This window comes from Cardiocondyla obscurior, linkage group LG08, assembly GCF_019399895.1.
Source record: "Cardiocondyla obscurior isolate alpha-2009 linkage group LG08, Cobs3.1, whole genome shotgun sequence".
Classification (NCBI taxonomy): Eukaryota; Metazoa; Arthropoda; class Insecta; order Hymenoptera; family Formicidae; genus Cardiocondyla; species Cardiocondyla obscurior.
In genome coordinates, this window is record NC_091871.1 from 6,189,835 (window position 1) to 6,209,016 (window position 19,182).

General features: G+C 43.5%; 1 protein-coding gene across 1 annotated transcript in view; it reads left to right on the plus strand.

Annotated features, from left to right (window-relative positions):
* Positions 1–19,182, plus strand: part of LOC139105037 (CD151 antigen) — an 83,267-nt gene that overhangs the window by 8,380 nt on the left and 55,705 nt on the right. The window contains exon 2 of the mRNA XM_070660887.1: positions 14,676–14,771. The gene's annotated coding sequence lies outside the window, so the exon portion shown is untranslated. The remainder of the gene's footprint in view (positions 1–14,675; positions 14,772–19,182) is intronic.

Here is a 19,182-nt window from a genome sequence, read left to right on the forward strand (position 1 = left end):
AAAATAGGATTACGGAAGTTACGGGATCTAAGTAAGGCCGCGACTTTTAAATGCCCGTGGCATTGTGAAATTTTATGAACAAAGTTAACGCGGGCGGCGTTCGTCGCACAGGCGGGCATGTTTCACAACGTATCGCGCCCTTTGTGCGCGAAACTTTTCCGCATTTTCCGATATATGCGCGTTACGGAGATGCGCGATACTAATACGACTTGCATAGTTTACATATTCATGTAGATTTACTCGCCATACTTGCGCGATTTCCACGTGAATAGACGGCGGAGAGGCTTTTTCCGCGATTTCCACTTCGAAATCGTTTAGACAAAATCAAGCAGCTTCTCGTTTCTCCGTCGAGCGAGCCATATCCCTTTGATGTTTATTTCTCGATTCTATCACGGCGGCACTTTGCGAGTTTTCGAAAAATGCAAATGAAAAAAAGAGCAATGATTGGCAATGGAAAGGCGTTTTTCCGTAGTTTTTACTTAAAAATCGTTTGCACGGGATTAAGTTGTTTTTTCCTTTTTTTTCCCATCGAATAAACCACATCTCTTTGTGACATTTTTCTTTCTCGGTTTTATTACAGTGGTAACTTTGAAAGTTTTCGAACAATAAAAAGGAATCCGTACGTGTATTATAAATAATAAAAGCTATTTAGAAAATAAAATTCTGCTTGTTTGGCAAAAGTTCAAGCATTTTAATAAGTCTTTTTTTTTTTTTACCATTATCGAGTCTCAAGAAATGCTGTTAATGCGGCGTTCCGATTATTCAACGCGAATTGTATCGCGATAATTGCGTGCCGTGAATTACAACGAGAATCCAATTAAAGCACTTAAATTATCGTTAATCCTAACGCAATATCAATTACACTTACGAACACACGACGCCGCAGTCCCGTTGGAGCGCGGCGAGAGATATGATCGCAATTAATGGGGCAGGTCGAGCTTACATCTCGTAAAGACGAGCCTGCATTCGGCAAAGGGTAAATCTATTAAGTGCCATGCGCGCACGTGGAAAGTGTCGTTCTTAATAAATGTATATGCATCGCTATTATGTCGAGGATCGTACACAGGTACAAATGTAAACGCGGGCGCGATAAATTTATACCGAACCGGCGATTCGCGCAGCCCGCGCGATGCTGCGCGTGAATTTAATATATTTTCGATCTTGTCGTCTCGAAACTTCATAAATAATTCCGCTGAATAATTCAAACCCCGGGACCGAACTTATCGAGCCGAAAGTGTTGTACACCGCGAGAGCCGTGCGTGGGCGTGTTAAACGAAAGTTAAGGCCCATGTGTTGTTCGGGCCAATATAAAAAAAAGAAAGGAAAAAAAAAATAGAAAAGAGAGAAGACAACATGACGTATCGTGATCGATCCTTTCTTTCAGTTTCCAGACGCCACTTTTTAAAACCGGAGTTTATTTAACGGGGAAAGTTGGCGAAAGGGAGGGGTTTTTATTTAATTTTTTTTTTTTTTGTTATTGTTAAATTGAAAATGAAGTCAATTAAACTCGAGAGATATCTCGACGCTGGGAATTATCCAGATGTACGCGTTTATTATGGCGGGATTGAATCAACTCCGAAGTTTTAATGATGTAAAAAGGCCGGATAATTTGAAGGGTTCCAAACTTTAATTACGATGCGCGATCTTATTGCAATTTCGCACACTTTGATCGTGAGTAATGCCATTAGGTGGAATTAATCTCCACCGGCGATCAAATAATCAGAGCCCATCGCGCCCGGGTCTCTCATTTTTATGCAAATGGTAGGGTCTGCCCCGCGCTAAAAGTGACGACGTAAAATTTAGAGGAAAAGAATGATGATTGGTTTAAATACATTTCGCGCATCGGCGACAATGAAAATTGAGTTAAACCGAAGTTTCACCGAAGTATCAGCTTCCCGTTTAAATTAAATAAAGTAGGATGAAATCAATACGGGTGGTACGGGGAAACGGGGCGAGGACGGTCAGACGAAATTAATTGAAGATCGGATGCGCTGCCAAAGTCTAATTTAAGCTCCTTTTTCATTCTGTTTATTTTAGTCACGGGCGGAATATTGTACGGGATTTACTGCAAAATTAATCGTTAATTAATGAAAGTACATTGAAGCTGCAGCGTGTAATCTCCAGGAAATTCGATTTTACATCCGCGGCTACTTTCGGTGATAAACGCCTGTGTAATCGGTCCATCAAAAACGTCACTGAGTATTAATGACGCGAAGTCAGTAAACTTGCGCAGCAACACGGTAAATAAAATTGTAGTCGCAGAAAAAAAAAAAATTAAGAAAAGAAAGACACGTACGATATCAGTACTAATTAGAATGTCGCCTCGCGAGTAGTACGCACAGCCATCAAGTTAAACGCCGCTCGCCAACGCTCGCCCGCTGATTAATTGCGCAGGCTAATGTTCTCTTCCGCCGTGCGTTTTCCCAGTCTGCAATTTCTCGGAAAACATCTTAATACATCTCGTACGCGTTCGAAAAGTGTTCGCAGGCCGCTAGCTGCCCACGCACGCGCGTAGGTGCGTGACCGGTTCTTTTCAATCACAAGGATCCGTTCGCGGAACCAGTGCATCGAGATTTCGCGTACGACTGCGTCTTGTGTGCTCACGCAATCGCGCTTTCGCGCTGAGAGCCGGCTCGGCGATGCTGCATGGCTAATAGATACGTTGACATAAATCCGGTCGCGTGTATACGTGTGTAACGGCGCGTGTGCGGCCGGCACCGCTCTCCTCTCGCATATCGCGGGCGGCGACCTGTCCACGTTGCATTAATTCGGAGCCGCGTCCTCGCAATGTTCTCGCGCAGATGTGTCAGCTGTTGTCACGCGTAATGAGCGATTGACCGAAAGTTGCCCTCCGCAAAGTTTCCAGTTCGAGAGGTAAATGATTGACAATCCCATTTGTCCGGCGCGCAGAGTCGCAGACGTGAATTACGTAACGCGTCGCCGAGATTTTTCAACACTGTCTATCGCTATGTTACGAAGATTATTATTATTATTATTTTTTTTTTTTTTTTTTACGCTTTTTCTTTTGAGCTGGCGGAATAAATTCTTTTGTAGCGAAATAAAGTACGCGAGAGGAAAATCTATGTTTAATAAGGTGGACACCGGTGTCTTGTTATCTTTATGGCTTCGTGTTAGAACGTTTATCGCGTGATCCCCTACGTGTACTTAATGTGCGACTGAATATTAACATTATGGCAACATGTCCGCGGGAAGTTCACACGTAGCAGCGGGCGATGAATATTAAAAGCATTTCCGCGAGGCACGAGATTGACACGCGTCTCGGTCGAAGACCCTTTTCCATGATTTCCGATAGACTATTACTTCCGGTCATTGGTTCTTGCGCTGGTTTAATTGACAACGCGTCGAATCGCGTCGCGAATCGGCGGATCGAGTGCACGAACGAGAGAATAGAGAGCCATTAAACAGAGAAGAATTTTCTCGCTGCGCTCCGCACGCCCGTTTGAACATGACGCGTGATTTTCCGTTTACGATGAAAACCCTTTTCGCGGATTCGAAAATATTCGTTAATTGGATGTTGCTAATGACGACAGGATGAAAGAAAAAGAGCAAAACTGCGCGAATATTCGGTACAATCAACGGTTCGTTTTCGACACGGCGATTCTAAGAGTCTCGACAAAACCCCTTTTTACTTTTCTCTTTTTTTTTTTACGTGGAATATTAATTTTTTAATTGTGAAAAGACTGTCATATAAATATTTTAATTGACAAAAAACTTTGCTCGTTTCATGTTTCCGCTCTGTGTGAATTAATAAAAAGTCCCTTATAAATTTCGTAGCTTTTGGTCTGCGATTAGAACCGATTAAATAACGCTAAATTAATCGAATGATCACATGATTATTTATCGCGATCATTATCGTTGCTCATTCACGTTGAAACGTGGTTCGCCTACAAGCGGACGGGCGACCCTTTTCCGCTAGGATTCGTGCGCTAGGTTCCCAGGTATTTATACCTGCTGGGAAATAAAACCTGTCGGGATTCTTCTGTGAAGGGACAGAATTACGTGGTTAGGCGAGGCCCCGGCATGCCGGTAGGTCTCGTAATCTTCAGGTAGAGAGGAGCACGGGTGGGGGGAGTGTCAGGGTTCCTGTCCCGCGTCAGTGTTAATTCCCTTGGCTGGCGCGAGAAATCATCGTGCAGCGATACACGTTGCTTTTCCTCAATCCATATTAAATGTGACGTCTGAGCGACGCGAAGCTCGCGAGGAGGACGAGGGACCTACGCGGTAATTCATATACCGAACTCTGTGAAACAACCTGCCCGATGGCACCCGGCATGCATGCGAACAATTTAATTAACACAAACGCATTAATCTGAACGTGCGACAGAACGCCGGTGAACCCTTTACGCAAGATGTATTTTTGTTTGAAAAAAAAAAGACTTTCTAATTTAATTTACAAACTCTACTTTGACGCAAGTATACATATATCATAATTAATTAATCGAAGTTCGGCGAATTAAAAGTTTCGAGCAAATATCTTTTTTTTTTTTCCTTTTTTTTTTATTTGTGAGATATAACAATTTACGTGTCTTTTGGTCGACTTTATTATTATTTCACGGAAGTATAAATCACCTTTTTCCACCGAGATGAGTAATGGATAGTTAAGTTATTGCTTTTTCTCGCTGATGTTAATTGCGATGCGAAGTATGTAAGGTCGTAGCTAAATCATATTTCAAAGTGCCACGGAGATGTCTCCTGCGATGAGGAAGAATCACCTGTTACGCCTCCTAAATCTGCGGGGAATTTCTTCCCAACCGTTTCGACTCTTTCAGAGACGTTACTCGCGTCTACGCCTTCGGGGTGCTCGTACCTCGGAACTCGAATTTTTCACTCGGAACGTTATTTCCCTGCATATACATATGTACACATGTGTACATATGTACACAGTCTCGCACACACGTGCCGTTCGTTAGGAGTTACTACGCCGTGTTGGCACGGCACTCTGTTCTTTCACGAAAATGGTTGTAACCTCGGAGGAGTACTACGTGTCTTCTATTTGGCATCCCAATCGTGGGAACGAACTCACGGCGCGGTTATGTTAAACAGCTGCCTCTCCTTAATAGTTCAATCTCTCAATTTTCCAATTCAAATTGTTAATTACTGTAACCCAGACGGTTCGTTATTCATGGCCCGGTCTGCCTTCTTCAAATCTACATACTCCTCTAAACGTTTTTCTTTATAAAAAATTATATGTATATATCACGTGAGAGCATTTTGATTGAAAAGAAAATAAAAAAGAAAAAAACGCCATTATATCACGTTAAGAAATATGATTGCGCTATTGATTACTATTTTTAAATCGACGCTTATATCAAGCGATCTTTTATTGATATCGTTTCTGATGTGTTCTATCCTCTTATCGCGAGTGGAAAATATTGATATATGTATCGAGAAATGAAATGTCTTTTAAAAGCGATACCTACTTAGTTATATATATTACATACACGTTAAAGTGGTCAATGCTTTTTGAAATTTATTTTTAACAATTTTTTCTATAAAAAAAAAAAAAAAAATTATTTCTTGAAAAATATGAAATGTTAATATTTATTAATACATTTTATATAACGGTATTATAATAAATTAAATGTTTCTCCGTGGTTTTTTGATCTTGGCGTGTAATATATGCCCTTTGACGGGTACTCGAAGGACGCGAATTTAAGTACGGTTATTAATTAGTGTTACATAGGCATCGCTTTGGCGTACGCTCATAGTGTCAACCTCCTGTTAAGCCGTTTATAGTCGCTAAAGCGCATTAAGACACATGGCAGGAAGCTCTATATCTCGTCTTTTGAGCGTAAAGTTACCTCGGTTATTCCAACTACTGGTTCCGGCGCAAACTTGCCACCGGTCGTTGAGCTTCATTAGTCCGACCGCATACGTTAAATCCTAATTAGCCTCATTTACTCCGACCTTGCCGATTAAGATCGCGCACCACGGCTCATAGGAAAAGCTGCGCCCAAACTCGGTCATAAAAGATCGGAGCGTGCCGTTTTTGGTCCACGAATCTTCAAGCGTTTGGCTTTTTCGTATTAAATATAATAACGTAATAATTATATAAGTAAATATATTTTATTCAAATATAATCCTTTTTTTTTGTCAGCTGCAAGAACCACTCGCCTCGAGTCTTTACGTTGTTCGTCGATATTAACTCGCTTTGATTTCTTAATCTTTCATTTATTACAAGTCGGCGCAGGGTTCGAAGTAGAAGTAATTGCGTCGACGAGAGCTGTCGTCGTTGTCGCATTAACCACGTCCGGGAAAATTAAACAACCGCTTTACTAGTCGTACTCGTTGGAAAATTAATTTTCTATCGCAGCCGCTTTTAATCGCCGCGAAAATTCTTTTTGCCCCTCTTATTAAAACTAGAGCATTCGAACGGAAAATGTTAATTATGCGGATACAACGTGTACGCACGCGTATAAGTACGCAGCTCCTTAGATAAATGGTTGGCCGAGGCTAAATTTATCGAGTTGTCTTCGGCATATCCCGCGGCTCCGTTACTTCATGTTTTCGCGAAGCTAAGGTTTATCATTAAGAGATACGTCGGGGACCAATTGCTAGTTGTTCCTTATGTACAGATCATGGGAAAACGAGCAGCGACTAATGATACATCGTGAGTCACGACGTGAATCGTGACACGAGCTCCGATATCGCAATGCACGGCCGGGCCCTTCATCGATTTTACGATTCCTCACTCCCTTTTTACTCGAAACATCTCCTTTATTTCGCGAAACCGACGTTCGGAATGCTGAAAAAAAAAAAATCTCGAGCACTACCTTAGTTCCCGGAATCATTAATTTCGCTCGCACAAATGCTAAGTACTTTCGAAGCGTCGACGTATTAATGAAAGAACTTTGTTTTGAGAAAATATTAAATTGCGCAAAAAAGGAAAAAAAAAAAATGCATAAATTACCGGTTTGCGCGTATCGCCGCAACCGAGTTCCACGTGAACCGGTTCGCCTGCTATTTTTGCGTTGCTCGCGGACAGCGGGCGACGTTAAATTAATGAAACCATCCGTGTCGATCGAGAAAAAATTATCGTCGCGGCCGCGTGGCCGGCGCGCGCTGGCACGTACTTGCGCTCGGTCGTAATTAAGAATTCTCCGACGAATCAATTAAGCTACGTCGGGGTAAACGATATATTTTATCAGGCGCCGATAAACAGCCGCACCTCGGGGCTTAATGGCCGCCTGCGTGCTAATGACAGCTCCTTAATGCAGTACAATAGGCATCACTTATTCGTGCATGCACGGGCGGAGATCCCGCTCTGAATGGACCGCGATTCGGGGGACTGAGCTTTATCCAATGCCATTTCCATTTTGCTAATCACAGTTGTCGGTACCGCTGCGCGTAATGGACGCGAGATCTAATCCGCTCGTCCCACTTCCCAAATGAATCGTATCCCTTTGCGCTTATTCAATGAAAGGGTCGCGCCTCGACAAAGTGGCTCCGATTGCTTCAATCACGCGTCCCGGTATCTCACGCGCTCTCGCACTCCGCGCCTGCGGATCCGTGAATTCATGAATGTTATTGTGAGCTCTGTCCGCCCGATCATTGATTCAGCCGATTAGGTAGTCGCGAAGATTATACGGGCTTCTCCCCGAGCGGACCAGACATGCTGAGTCTCGGTACGCCGGCTCGATTCCGATTGATCGCTTTATTGTGCTGTTGTGACAGCCGTTGTTATAACCGGTGTGATAAATTGCGAGTATAATGCGATGCGGGTGGGAATTTAATCAAGTCCGCGTCTCGCGAGATATGAATAATATTGAATTTTTTTTATTTTATTTTATTTTTTTTTTTTTTTCAAACTCCGCCCGTAGGCTAAATAATTTGTTTGCACTGTCGTTTAATTAAATATATTCGCGCAACGATCGTATCACGCGAAATTAGAGACAAGAAAATAAAACGTAAATCATCTTGTTATAAATTACGAAATTTATTAACTAGCGCGACAGGACCTCCTCATTAATACGAATTAAAAATGCGTGTTGTATGTCGCATTAATTTCATACGGGATTAAAAATCATCACGTAAAAGCGACGCTTATTTCCGACGCGAAAAAGCTTACGATTGCACGTCGCGGCGGCACGCATACTCGAAGCGATTCTTAAATTTCGCTTCTAGCGCGAATATTTTTGGGACTGACGTCGCCAAAGAGCGCCGCGATGTTATTAGAATACTTGCTACCCGCTGCACCGGCCGGCAACGGTGGATATTAGCTATGTAAGTGGGATTGCACCCATGGGCCCGCTTGCGCTACCCCACCGAAATTTCTCCCGCTTGAGGTAGGTCGAAATCCCACATAACGTAGTTATCTCCCTGCTATTGGCCGGCCAAATTACGGCGAAGTGTCCGCCGCATTGTTAGACAACGTAGCGCCGTCGGTATAGCCTCCTTTTCTGAATCGAGCTCGGTTATGACTTCGCAGACCTGCGCTGAATATGCTCGTGATAAGCGTCGTTTCTGAGCGACCGCCGCGAGTTTGGTTTATTAATTAAACGTTCTGTTTCCCGGGGAACCTCGGGACTGAATCCGACACGAGCGGATAACCCCAGTCGCAAAAATTTAATATCGAAAGTTCGCCCGCGTGATTAGGACACGGCCGGGACTGCCGGCGGTTTAACAGGTGCCGTTAAAGGGAAACGTATCTTAAGTGATAACGCGGCAAGGCATCGAATGGGAAAATGTCTGATAAAGAGCCACAGGGCAATCACGTTCGAGCCCGGGGTCGGTCCTCGACGGCGGATACCCGCGTTTACTTCATTAAGTGAAATTGTCTTCGAGTTTCCTGAAATGGAAGGGCAATCAAACGGCTTGGAAACACAGAAGCCTCAATTTCCGCGTAACGAAAGACACCGGCGGCGCGTCATAGGAAATTTGACTTTGTTTGGAGTCCACGTAGCGTCTCGGTAATCAAAATTATATCCGCGTGCAGCAAATTCTTTTTCCGGCGAAATTTGTTGTAGGTGAAACCAGCGGTCTGTCTGATTAATCACCTGCATTTGCGTCTTTGCAATCTTTCTCTCTCCCCGTCTCTTTATCTCTCTCTCTCTCTTGCGTTAATCTCTATTTTGTTATTCTTTATAATCTTATAATCCCACAGTGCGTCGTGTGCCAAACGAGTTTGCGTTCGGAAAATCAAATGAATAATAAAATGTAATCGGATTTTGTGCCGGTCCTTGGTATGGAAAGAGCGTTAACTCAGAATCCATCAGACATGCCCGCAGGTCGATAGCAGCACTCGTTTTGCCGACGCAAAATAAGAGAATTCCATTGGTTAAAAGCCGTAGGAAACGCGGCGTATACCACGGCGGCGATACGTATCGCCGTCTCCGGGCGTCGCGGAAAAATTGGAGCCGGTCCACGAAAGTTTCCTTCCCGTGAAACGATTGGCGACTCGTTTGTGCCGGATTTCGAAATTGCTCCAGGAATTTCGCTTAAGAAACACAATAGAAATCGCCCGTCAGAGGATCCGCGGCTTGGCGAGGATCTTAAAATCGTTTCGCCATTCACTTAAAAGCGATCCTTTCTGGTAAATCACATTACCGCGAGAATTTTCGTTAGTAAACGATTCTACGTTAAATTAAAAAGAAAAAAGAAAATTAGATTTTACTGACAGATCAAGAGATGCTATAAATACATACGTATCGATTAAGTAGAAGAATAAATTAGCAGACGTCGTAAAAGAAATCCTGTTAGATTAAATTACATTTATCGCGTTTGATTTACGCGTGTATTTTTCTTGAAAAAGCCCCCCTCGGTTTTGGCGTCCTTACATCCTTCGAACCTTGCTTACACAGCGAGTAAATAGCTGATTGATTAAAATGACCGTCGATCCGCTACCGAATCCATGCTGTGCCTCCGCCCGTTCTCCTCGCTCGAAACTGGGTGGTACGCTCAGCCGCTAACAGGGAAACTGCATTTCCGCGCAGCCGGCGGTCGAAACGATGAAAACTTTATTACTCGCTACGGACGACGATAAAACGGATCTGGCTGCGGCTTGCAGCACACCGCTCTGTGAAAGATCCGGCAGATTTCCGGATCGCCGGCGATGGAAAGTGAACGCTCGACACTGCTACGCGGGATATCTAATATTTGGGGATCCGCGTAGATTTTCGTCGACGTAACCGAGCGAAGCGGTCGGAAAAGTAACTACGGGTCATCGGTGGATCCTGATTTTACTCTCCTCGTTCCCGCAACGGAAGGGCTTGATGAGTTTTAACTGCCGTGGGTTGTTGTATCTCGATTAACCGAGTTTCTGTTTGCTTTTGCGAGATCAAAAGCAAGATATAATTAATATAAAATATGCATACCTCGTAAATTTCGTATGATTTTGAAAATACTTCGATCACGATAAATGAAAGGAATAATGTATTTTTAATTACCGAATTTTAACAGCGGAAAATGTTTATTATTGAAAAGAGCGTCTTATGTTTTTTTTCTTTTTTTTTGGGAGAAAAAATTAATTTAATTTAATTTATTTATTTATTTATTTTTTTTTTTTTCTAATAAAGGAACATTTTCTGGAATGCTTTCTATACTTTTGCGCTTCTGTAACAGCTTCTATTACGTATGCATGGAAAAATATTTGACCACATTATATTTTAACAGTATTTTAGCTTGAAATAGATATTAAAAAAGTTAATGAGAATTTTTTCGGATATTATGCAATATTGTTCGCAAATTGTATATTTAAAAAAAAAACAGAAAAACGAATGCGGATGTGTTCTTAGAATGGAGGTACACGGGCGATTTCTCCGCGATTTCCTTCCTTTATTTTTCGTTTTACGAAATACGAATTGAATTCTATCTTTCTCATCGAACGTTTTTCTTTTGCGTCTTTTTTATTTTCGCTATATTGATCCGCCCGAGCACGTGCGTGATGTAAATGCGTAATCGTATTTAAAATAACGTAATATTATTTTTTACATTTCCTCGTAATCAAACTGCACATAATGCATTTTCGAAAGCATATTTCACATATCTAACTGTAAAAAAAAATATATATATACATACACTCGCGTTGGATATTACAGATGAAATGCGCGCGATTATAAAATGTACATACATTTATCTTAATTAAATTTTACTCGTTAGTCTGACAAGTAAAATTAACCGCCGTCCAGTCTTATTTGGTTTTCGCGATATCGCTCGATCGGAAGTAATCAACGACTGCGGATTTTTGCCGCGAAATATTTTCTAAAACGTTCGCGAGGACGTCGTTGTAAATTTGGCAAGCCGCGGGGGAAACGCGACTTGTTTATGAGACACGACACGCCGCAGAAGATCGAGCGCAATTTGGAATTGCAAACCGATGAAACGCGAAACTGGCCGTGTCATAATATTTGAATATCGTTGAAATGACTTGCGCATCGCTCGTATAATGGAGACACTCGGAGCGAAACCGTTCCGCGGTCTATACGCGGATTACCGTTCGCGGCGGCCGCGGATTTTCGTTCTCTATTTCAGCTCGCAATAAACCGAACGAGCTCCCATCGAGCAGATTTTTCGATTCGCAAATGGCGAGATTGGATCGCGAAGTATCGTCCGAAACACTGGCAATTACAGTAAAGGTTTCGAATGCTTCCGCGATTAAATCTTTACCCAAAGATCGTCGCAGCTGAACGTAATAATTATTATTGCGAAGCTGCCGTTGCGCGAACCAATTGAATTATCTATATCGCGTGTACGTATTTATTTTAAGAATGTAAAAACACGAGACGTGTTTATCTTTGCCTCCCGGCCGTGGGTATCTACGGGAAAAGCCTCGCGTTATTTTTCTGAGGGTTTTGATACATCGGATATTGTTGACGACTCGCGACGAGAAGCGAGTCAAAGGGAACTTTCCGGTATTTTTCAACGGGAGAAAAAGTTTCTTTACGACGCTCTCGTCGGGTCCTGCTACATCAGTTTTCTTTTCCGTGCCTGATTCTCTCTGCTGCGTGTCCAGCGCTACTTCGCGGTCCTTTGATATTCAATTCAAACTTCCAAACTTTCGAGGATCTGAAAACGTTAACTTTTTCCTGTATATATGTATACATTTTTTTTCTTTTTTTTTCCTTTCTTTTCTCGTATTGCCATGGTTAAGGGAACGAGATGAGAACTCGTAGGCCCCGCGGGAGAAGCGCCTATCGCGGAAATGATAAAAGGCCTGATAATGGTTCGATAAAAGATACAAAATGCGTCGCCGGCATATGCCGATGTCGTGTAACGACAGCAACTTCTCTGGCGTGAATACTTGCGAAGCGTAGTCGGAAAAAAAACTAGCAATAATCCACGGCGCTTTTCGTGGATGATAAAGGTAGTACAATGTATGAACAATACGTCATTTATGAGTTTTCCGAGAAAACGTCGCCTTCAACCGGGCCGCCCGCTCCCAGCGGGAAGCGCGTATTCCGTTGTTACGATTTTTCATACCGTACAAAGAACATTTCGCGAACCGTGTTCCGCACGAAGCGGGAATGAATCCAGTTAATGTGTTTTTACTGACTATGACGCACGCCGACCTCTCGCGTCACGTGAGGTTGATATGCTCTCGCGTTAATTTGCTCCAGATGAGAGAAAGAGATTCCTCTCCGGAGGCGAGAATAAATATGTAACCCGGATATTAAGAATTCCTGGCGAGAGTTATGAAAACAGTTCCTCGCATCTCCGTCCGTGTGAGTGTCACGAAATTTCTCTTCGCTGATTTCACTCTTAAAAAAAAAAAAAAAAAAAAGAAAGGACAATAACTCAGCGAAATTTTTTTCCCTCGGCGCTAATTTTTGTCGTAATTATCGCAAAATTGTATTATTGAACAAGTAGGAGTAACGTAACTTTAACTTTAACTTTTTTTTTTTTTTAAATACATCCTTCTTCTCGTACAAATCTCCCTTATATTCCGTTGACTAATATTTTAAGGGAAAATATCTTTGCTCTCGGAGTGAAATATACGCTTCTGCGAATCTTCGAAGCGCAGAGAGTCGATTTGTTCGCTTTCAACGAAGTTTACAGGATAGTTTGCCTCGCTTACTGCGCCCATTTTTTTCTTCTCAACGGATCGGAGCGTTATCGTTTTTCCGCGCGCCTCTCGGAGAGCGCACTCATCCCCGGGCAAGTTTAATATTACAAAACGGAATTGCAGACGGTGCGCCGGAAGTCGACCGGCCCAGGAGAGCTGTCCCCGATGCACCGTCGTCTCTATTCCTTCTGCATCCCGGATGATGCACCGGTACCGGGGATTTGCAGTCGCAGCTGATGCTGCCGCCTGCCTCTGTCGCTGCCGCGCGCATATGAGACTCCGTATGACTCGTTGAAAAATGCAAAGTGCAACGCGGTGTCCCCCCCGAACGCGACGCGATATCCATCCGAAGGAAAACAATCCGTTACAATGCGAAATTATGCAGCGGTATAGTTCCGTGAAAATGTAGATATTAAACCGCCGGGGCGTCTCCTAGTTTTTGAAAGCTGTTTCATAAAACGTCTGCGACGTGAATTCGCCCCGAGACAGAGCGTAAACTTTCCTTAATTTAACTTCGCGTAAATAAAAATAGAGTTTTTCGTTCAACGGTGCATTAAAAAGGAAAAAAAAAAAAAAAGCGACAGTTGTTCTTTAAATGTTTTATTATTTGTACGTATTGCGAATTATTTAACGTCACGCTTTTATTCAACGTTTTTATTCCGAAATGTCATAAAAGCTAGCTTTTTTTTTTTGCGAGTGAAGATGAATTCGGATCTTTCGAAAGGAAATATTTTGCAAGTAATGCATCTGGTTATTTTCTCTTTTTTTTTTGTTTTTTTTTTTGAAAGCCGTTTTAATTGTTGCGCCCGGGTAGTTAATTCTCATCAGTAGATCGTGGGTTATTGCCGCAAATGCTCGTAAATCTGATCGCGTTCGCGCGGCGTATCCGAGTTAACGTTGTTCCGAGCATCATTTATAACTCGCTTTACTCTCGCGATTGCGAACGACGTAGGTGAAGAGTTTGCTGCATGCTTGTGTTAACATTACCCCCCCCCCTCCCCCCGGTATCGGGAGGCATCTACTTTTATCGCCGTAATCTTCACGTTATTTTGCTAATTCTCGGCGCGTACAAGCGAGCTGTGCGAGCGCACCCGGTAAATCGCCTCATTTGCGAGGATTATTCCATCCCTCCATCCGATATCAAATTATATGTACATCTTAGAACTCGCGAACAATTATATAATATTTAATTTCCTCATAATGCTGTATAATTAAATTTTCCGAAAGCAAAACTAATTAATTAAAATAATTAAAGGGTAAAAATGTGTACGCTGAATAACGTTGAGAGGAAAAATATTAATTGCTATTAACGAGGCTTCAATATTCATTCCGTTAACAAGATCGCGTTCTACGTTTCGTTCACTTTAACTTTTTTTTTTCCCCCCCGCGATAAATTCGACCACCCGCGCGAATAAAAATATACGCGACGTGATTAATTTACTCGCGCAACACGCTTGGCTTTAAAAGCGTTTGATACAAGAAGCACGTTCGACCGTCATCAAATATCGGATTTCTCCTATGCATCGATGCTATTGACTTTGTAGATAAAATTTCACATGGCATAACCGGTTGGCGAACGTCGGTTCAAAAGTGCGCGCTGCTCCGCGCGCTCAATGCGATCATTGGCTAAATATAATTAAAATTTTTGTTTCAGGTCGAGTGGCTTGGTGCAGCAGCAAGCAGCTTTGAGAACTTTCAAATAAACATGTGCGTCGAGGATCAACCGGACATTGTTCGCCAATGACGCAGGGTGAGTTAGCATTGCATATTTATATTATCCATTCTTTTCTTTTACCTTAAAAAAAAATGGAAAAAAGAAATGCTGATTATCTCGTGCACTTGACTCACTTACCGCGAAAGCAATTAAATGTCAGTTTAATCTTTATCGTTTTGTTAATTTTCATTCTTTTTATTACGAAAATCTGCGGGGGTGAAAGAGAATAATGCGTTTTTTAGTTTGTTCTATAATTATTATCGCGCGTACCGTTCTCGCGACCGTAAATGGTCACGTTGGCGTATGTTGGCGGATATGGTTTCTCAATAGTTTCTCAAACCACCATTAGGTGAAAGGCCCTCTTCCGCGAGGAACTCTCGAGCCTCGATCTTGATCTCCCTTTTCATCGGGTGTGATTAAAGCCGATACCACTCTCGGCAACCCACGCAATATATGTATATATATAATAACTTTCGGTTTACTTCGCTCTCCGGCAGTGCTGTCCTTATTACAGCGCGAGAAACGATATTATTTAACGATTCTACTTGTGAAAGTACTCGAATCGCAACGTAAACTTTTTCTACGTTCTCCGGACTCGATGCATCTGTAATGCGCCCGTTTATAATAATATATTGGATTAGCGTTATACGTTTATCGGTCTCGAGCGCTATTTTCCGCGCCGCGGGTGCCGTGCGGATAACTAATTGGCCGAAATAACAGTTGCGAGCGGCGTTATATCTCGCGGAGGGCCATTCGGGACTCGCCTTGGCGCGCTTCCACCGTGGAAATCGATTCGCAAAGTGATTTATCGATTGAATTCTAATTTCCGGGCTCGCATAACTTTTATCTGCGCCATAGCGTAACGAATCGGATCGAATGACACGGAAGGAGCGTCGCGAATATTATCGCGCGAATCGTGGCATTTTTTACGGACACCACGCGCCGCGATCCATCTGCGAAATTTTCGAATAAAAAATGGCCCTCGCGCCGCTACGCGCGGCAGACGCGTTCCGATTTGTTGCGAAGAGCGCCGCGACGCTAAATATTTGTTAAAGCAGTGAACAAAATTGTCACGTAAATCCAAAATTTTGTGCAGATGGCACCGGAATAGCGCGCTACAACTGTATTCGCGCGGAATAGTTTTCTGCAAATTCTACACGGGACAGCTTTAACGTCGACAAAGGCACACGCGTTGCCGCGATTTTTTCCGCCACATTTTTCGTATGCCTTCCGCGCGGACGGTCCCGTGATCTTTTTTTTTTTTTTTTTATTCCATTTCCGATATCGTTCGAACAAAAGCGATATTTTTCTCTATTTCCCCGCAACGTCATAGTGAAACACAAAGAGTGGCAGTTCTGGAATTCGTTTTCAATTTGCGGACGTCAACGGTCAAATTGGACGTAAAACTTCGCAATTGATTCGTTCTTTGTCTACGGTGAATCTGATTTTATCGGAAATACGGTTCACTTGCAATATTCATTGCCTTCTGCTAAATTTTATGCGTAATTTTACACGTCGGGATAAAAATACCAGCGGCATTTCTCTACGCGAATCCCGCGTTATTTTCGTAAAATAAAGCCGACAGTCGCTAAAATTCTTCAATCGAGTGTCACGTAATTTTATCAATTTATAGAGAGCATTCGAAATATCTTCTCTTATCATTCCGCGCTCGAGAGGCGAGATATGAAACGTTGGTCGCGAGAGGCACAATATAAACCCGGCGCCGGATGCGCTTTCCGTCTCGGCCAACACGCTCGCGTACGCATGAATCCTCGCATAGACCTGCACCGTTAAATTATAGACTGCATGGCGCGAGCATATTTTCTTCCATGCATATTGCATACGGGATAACGAGGGACACATCCTCGTCGCCCTCGCTGAGCGCCGCCTCGTGGAAGCAGTTACCGCGACGCAATATGTCACGATTCGCACGAGTTCTCTCACGTGCATGGAACTTGTGCCGCGCGCTTCGTCTTTCTCTCTCTTTCTCTCTTTTTCTCTTTCTTTCTCGCGCTCGATAGATCAAACCGCTCTGATTCACAATCTCGCGGCGCGAAAAAGAGGCTCAAAAATTTTTCGCCTGCCCGCAGACTCCACGGTCTCACGTCTTTTCAAGTCAAACCGTCGTTCTTTTTGTGCGCCGCGCGCGGGGTGGGCACCGTTTTTGCCACGCAACCTCGGTCTTTCTTGCTGACACGCGAACTCCATTTCTAAACGCGAGTCGGAGTTTAAAGTGCCTTAATTCAGAAACGAAATAAGATCTGAATAAATACCAGCGCTCGCGCTCGCCTTTAAATTGTTTGCTGTACGGAGAGCTTTTGTTATCTATTTCGTTTTTTTCTTTTTTTGTGAAAACTTTTCCGAAACACCAAAGAGTGAGTTAACTAGTTACAGATTCGTAATATGTTAAAGTAAATAATCGATACGATTTTTGGCTCACACGTTGTTTATATCGCGCTAGGGTGACACTCTTCGTTCGGATGACGTCGCGCGACTTTGATGTTACGTTATCACGAGCCGTATTGGCGCTAAACGCGATTCGTCATAATTTTACTTGATGGCAAAATAAGCGGTCGCGACCGGGAAAATTAATCATACGAAAGGGAGAAAGTGGTCCAAGTCAGATGTTCCTCCGAAGGGACCCCGTTTCTCGTTTCTTTCATTTTCTTTACCCCGAGCTTGTTACTGGGGCTCTATAGTTTTTGCCGCCGCCCTTCTCGCTGCTTCTTTGTGCCGTCCGTTCCAGTCATCTAAGTATACTCGAAGGCATCGCCGTTTGTACCCTACATAGTTAGCGCGGGGCAAAGTCTTAGACAAAAGCGAGTTGCAAATCCCCCCGTGTTTCTAGCCCGGTAATTGCGTGCCCGGAGGAAGTTTTCGATTGCTAATTTAATTGCGGCCGACTAATTTGATAGCGAGCAAACGAGAGACTGACTGCGAGTTAATTAATGATTTTAACGAGTATTTGCCGTATTCACATAGTTTATTTACGGTGGAAGCGACAGAGGCTGCGAGAAAGAGGGAGGATCATAGATCGGGCTGCGGATCAGAAAGTTCTTGCAACAATGGCACGCGCTGAAACGTTTAGAAGAAAGCGCGTCGCGGAAAAGACGCTCCCTTTGTTTATGTCCCTCGGTTTTCATTTGATCCGCACAACGGCCGCCTCGTTTTATTGTATTACGTTTTATTAAGGCGAGTTATGAAGTTTGCGAATGCCGCGTCCGCGGTATTGACTCCCGGAGAAATACGACTTTGATATACTTCCGGCGCGAAGATGAACCCGGTCGGGAGTTTGGTAAATAATGAGAATTCCATTCGACGGAGGCTGCCCGCTTCTCTCCTCCTCCCCCCCGCCGGCGTTTTCTTCCGCGTAAAGTGTAGCCGGCGCGGCTTACGAATGTTCGTAATCTAGCAAACCTCGCGTACATCCAGCAGGTAATTCGAAGTTCAAACTGTTTCTCCAGTTTTTCTCTCGCTCTCCTGGGAAGGGGTGCCGCTCGCCCCCGGCTCCTTCCCTCCGCGCTCACCCCATCCCCTTTCTTTTTCTTTCACTTTCGCGCGCTTGCATTTTTCAACGACGCCGGCGAATTCCGCGCTTGAAATTTCACCGGCAGCTTTATACACCTAGCTCCGGCGGTAGCTGCGGGGAGGGTAATGCATTTCCGCGCGTGGCAGAAGTGTTCCCCCGATTGCACAAAGCAGATTGCATAATCAAGCCGAGACTTAGTTATAAATAAGTAGAAAAAGACCGTGGGGTAAACGGAGGGAGGGCCGCGGGTAGGATTATGCTCCGAGCGATTTCGTATATTGTAAACTGTTGAAGAGAAGTTATCCCTGTGCGGCGAAACGCAATTGCGGTTACCGTAATTTTACATCGCGAATCGACCTCGGGTGCTCATTAGTCTCAATTGGTCGACAATACATGGAAAATTTGCGCGCCGCGCATCAAACCGCTTATAAATATTAACGATCGGAAGTAGACGCGGGGAATGTAACCGGGAGTAAAAACAGCTGGGATTACCCTGCGCTTTAATTAACTGCCGTGCCTATCGCGCCGTCCACGAAATATGTATTTGCGCGATAAGCCGCGAGAAAATTAAGCTGAAATAATTAAACTTTTATTCGAAACGTTATGTACGAACAAAAAGCGCGTGCACGCGTCCAGAGGTAACATTAGCCGATCCACTGGTATCCTCTTTCGGAATTACATAGTCGGCATAACTCGAGAGGAAATATTTGTTTTCCAAATGAATCAAACAGCCGTGAGATTCTCCGTCTATCTTTCTCGCCGTTTCTCTTTTATTCCGTCAGAAGCGGTAAACTTTTTTGCAGCTTCCGTTACAAAGATGAGGGGGGAAAAAAAAGCGTTTGCTTTCGAGCAACGCGAGAGAGTTGAAGATTCGTTGCCGCGCGATCAAAAATAAAAATAAAAATAAAATAAGAATAA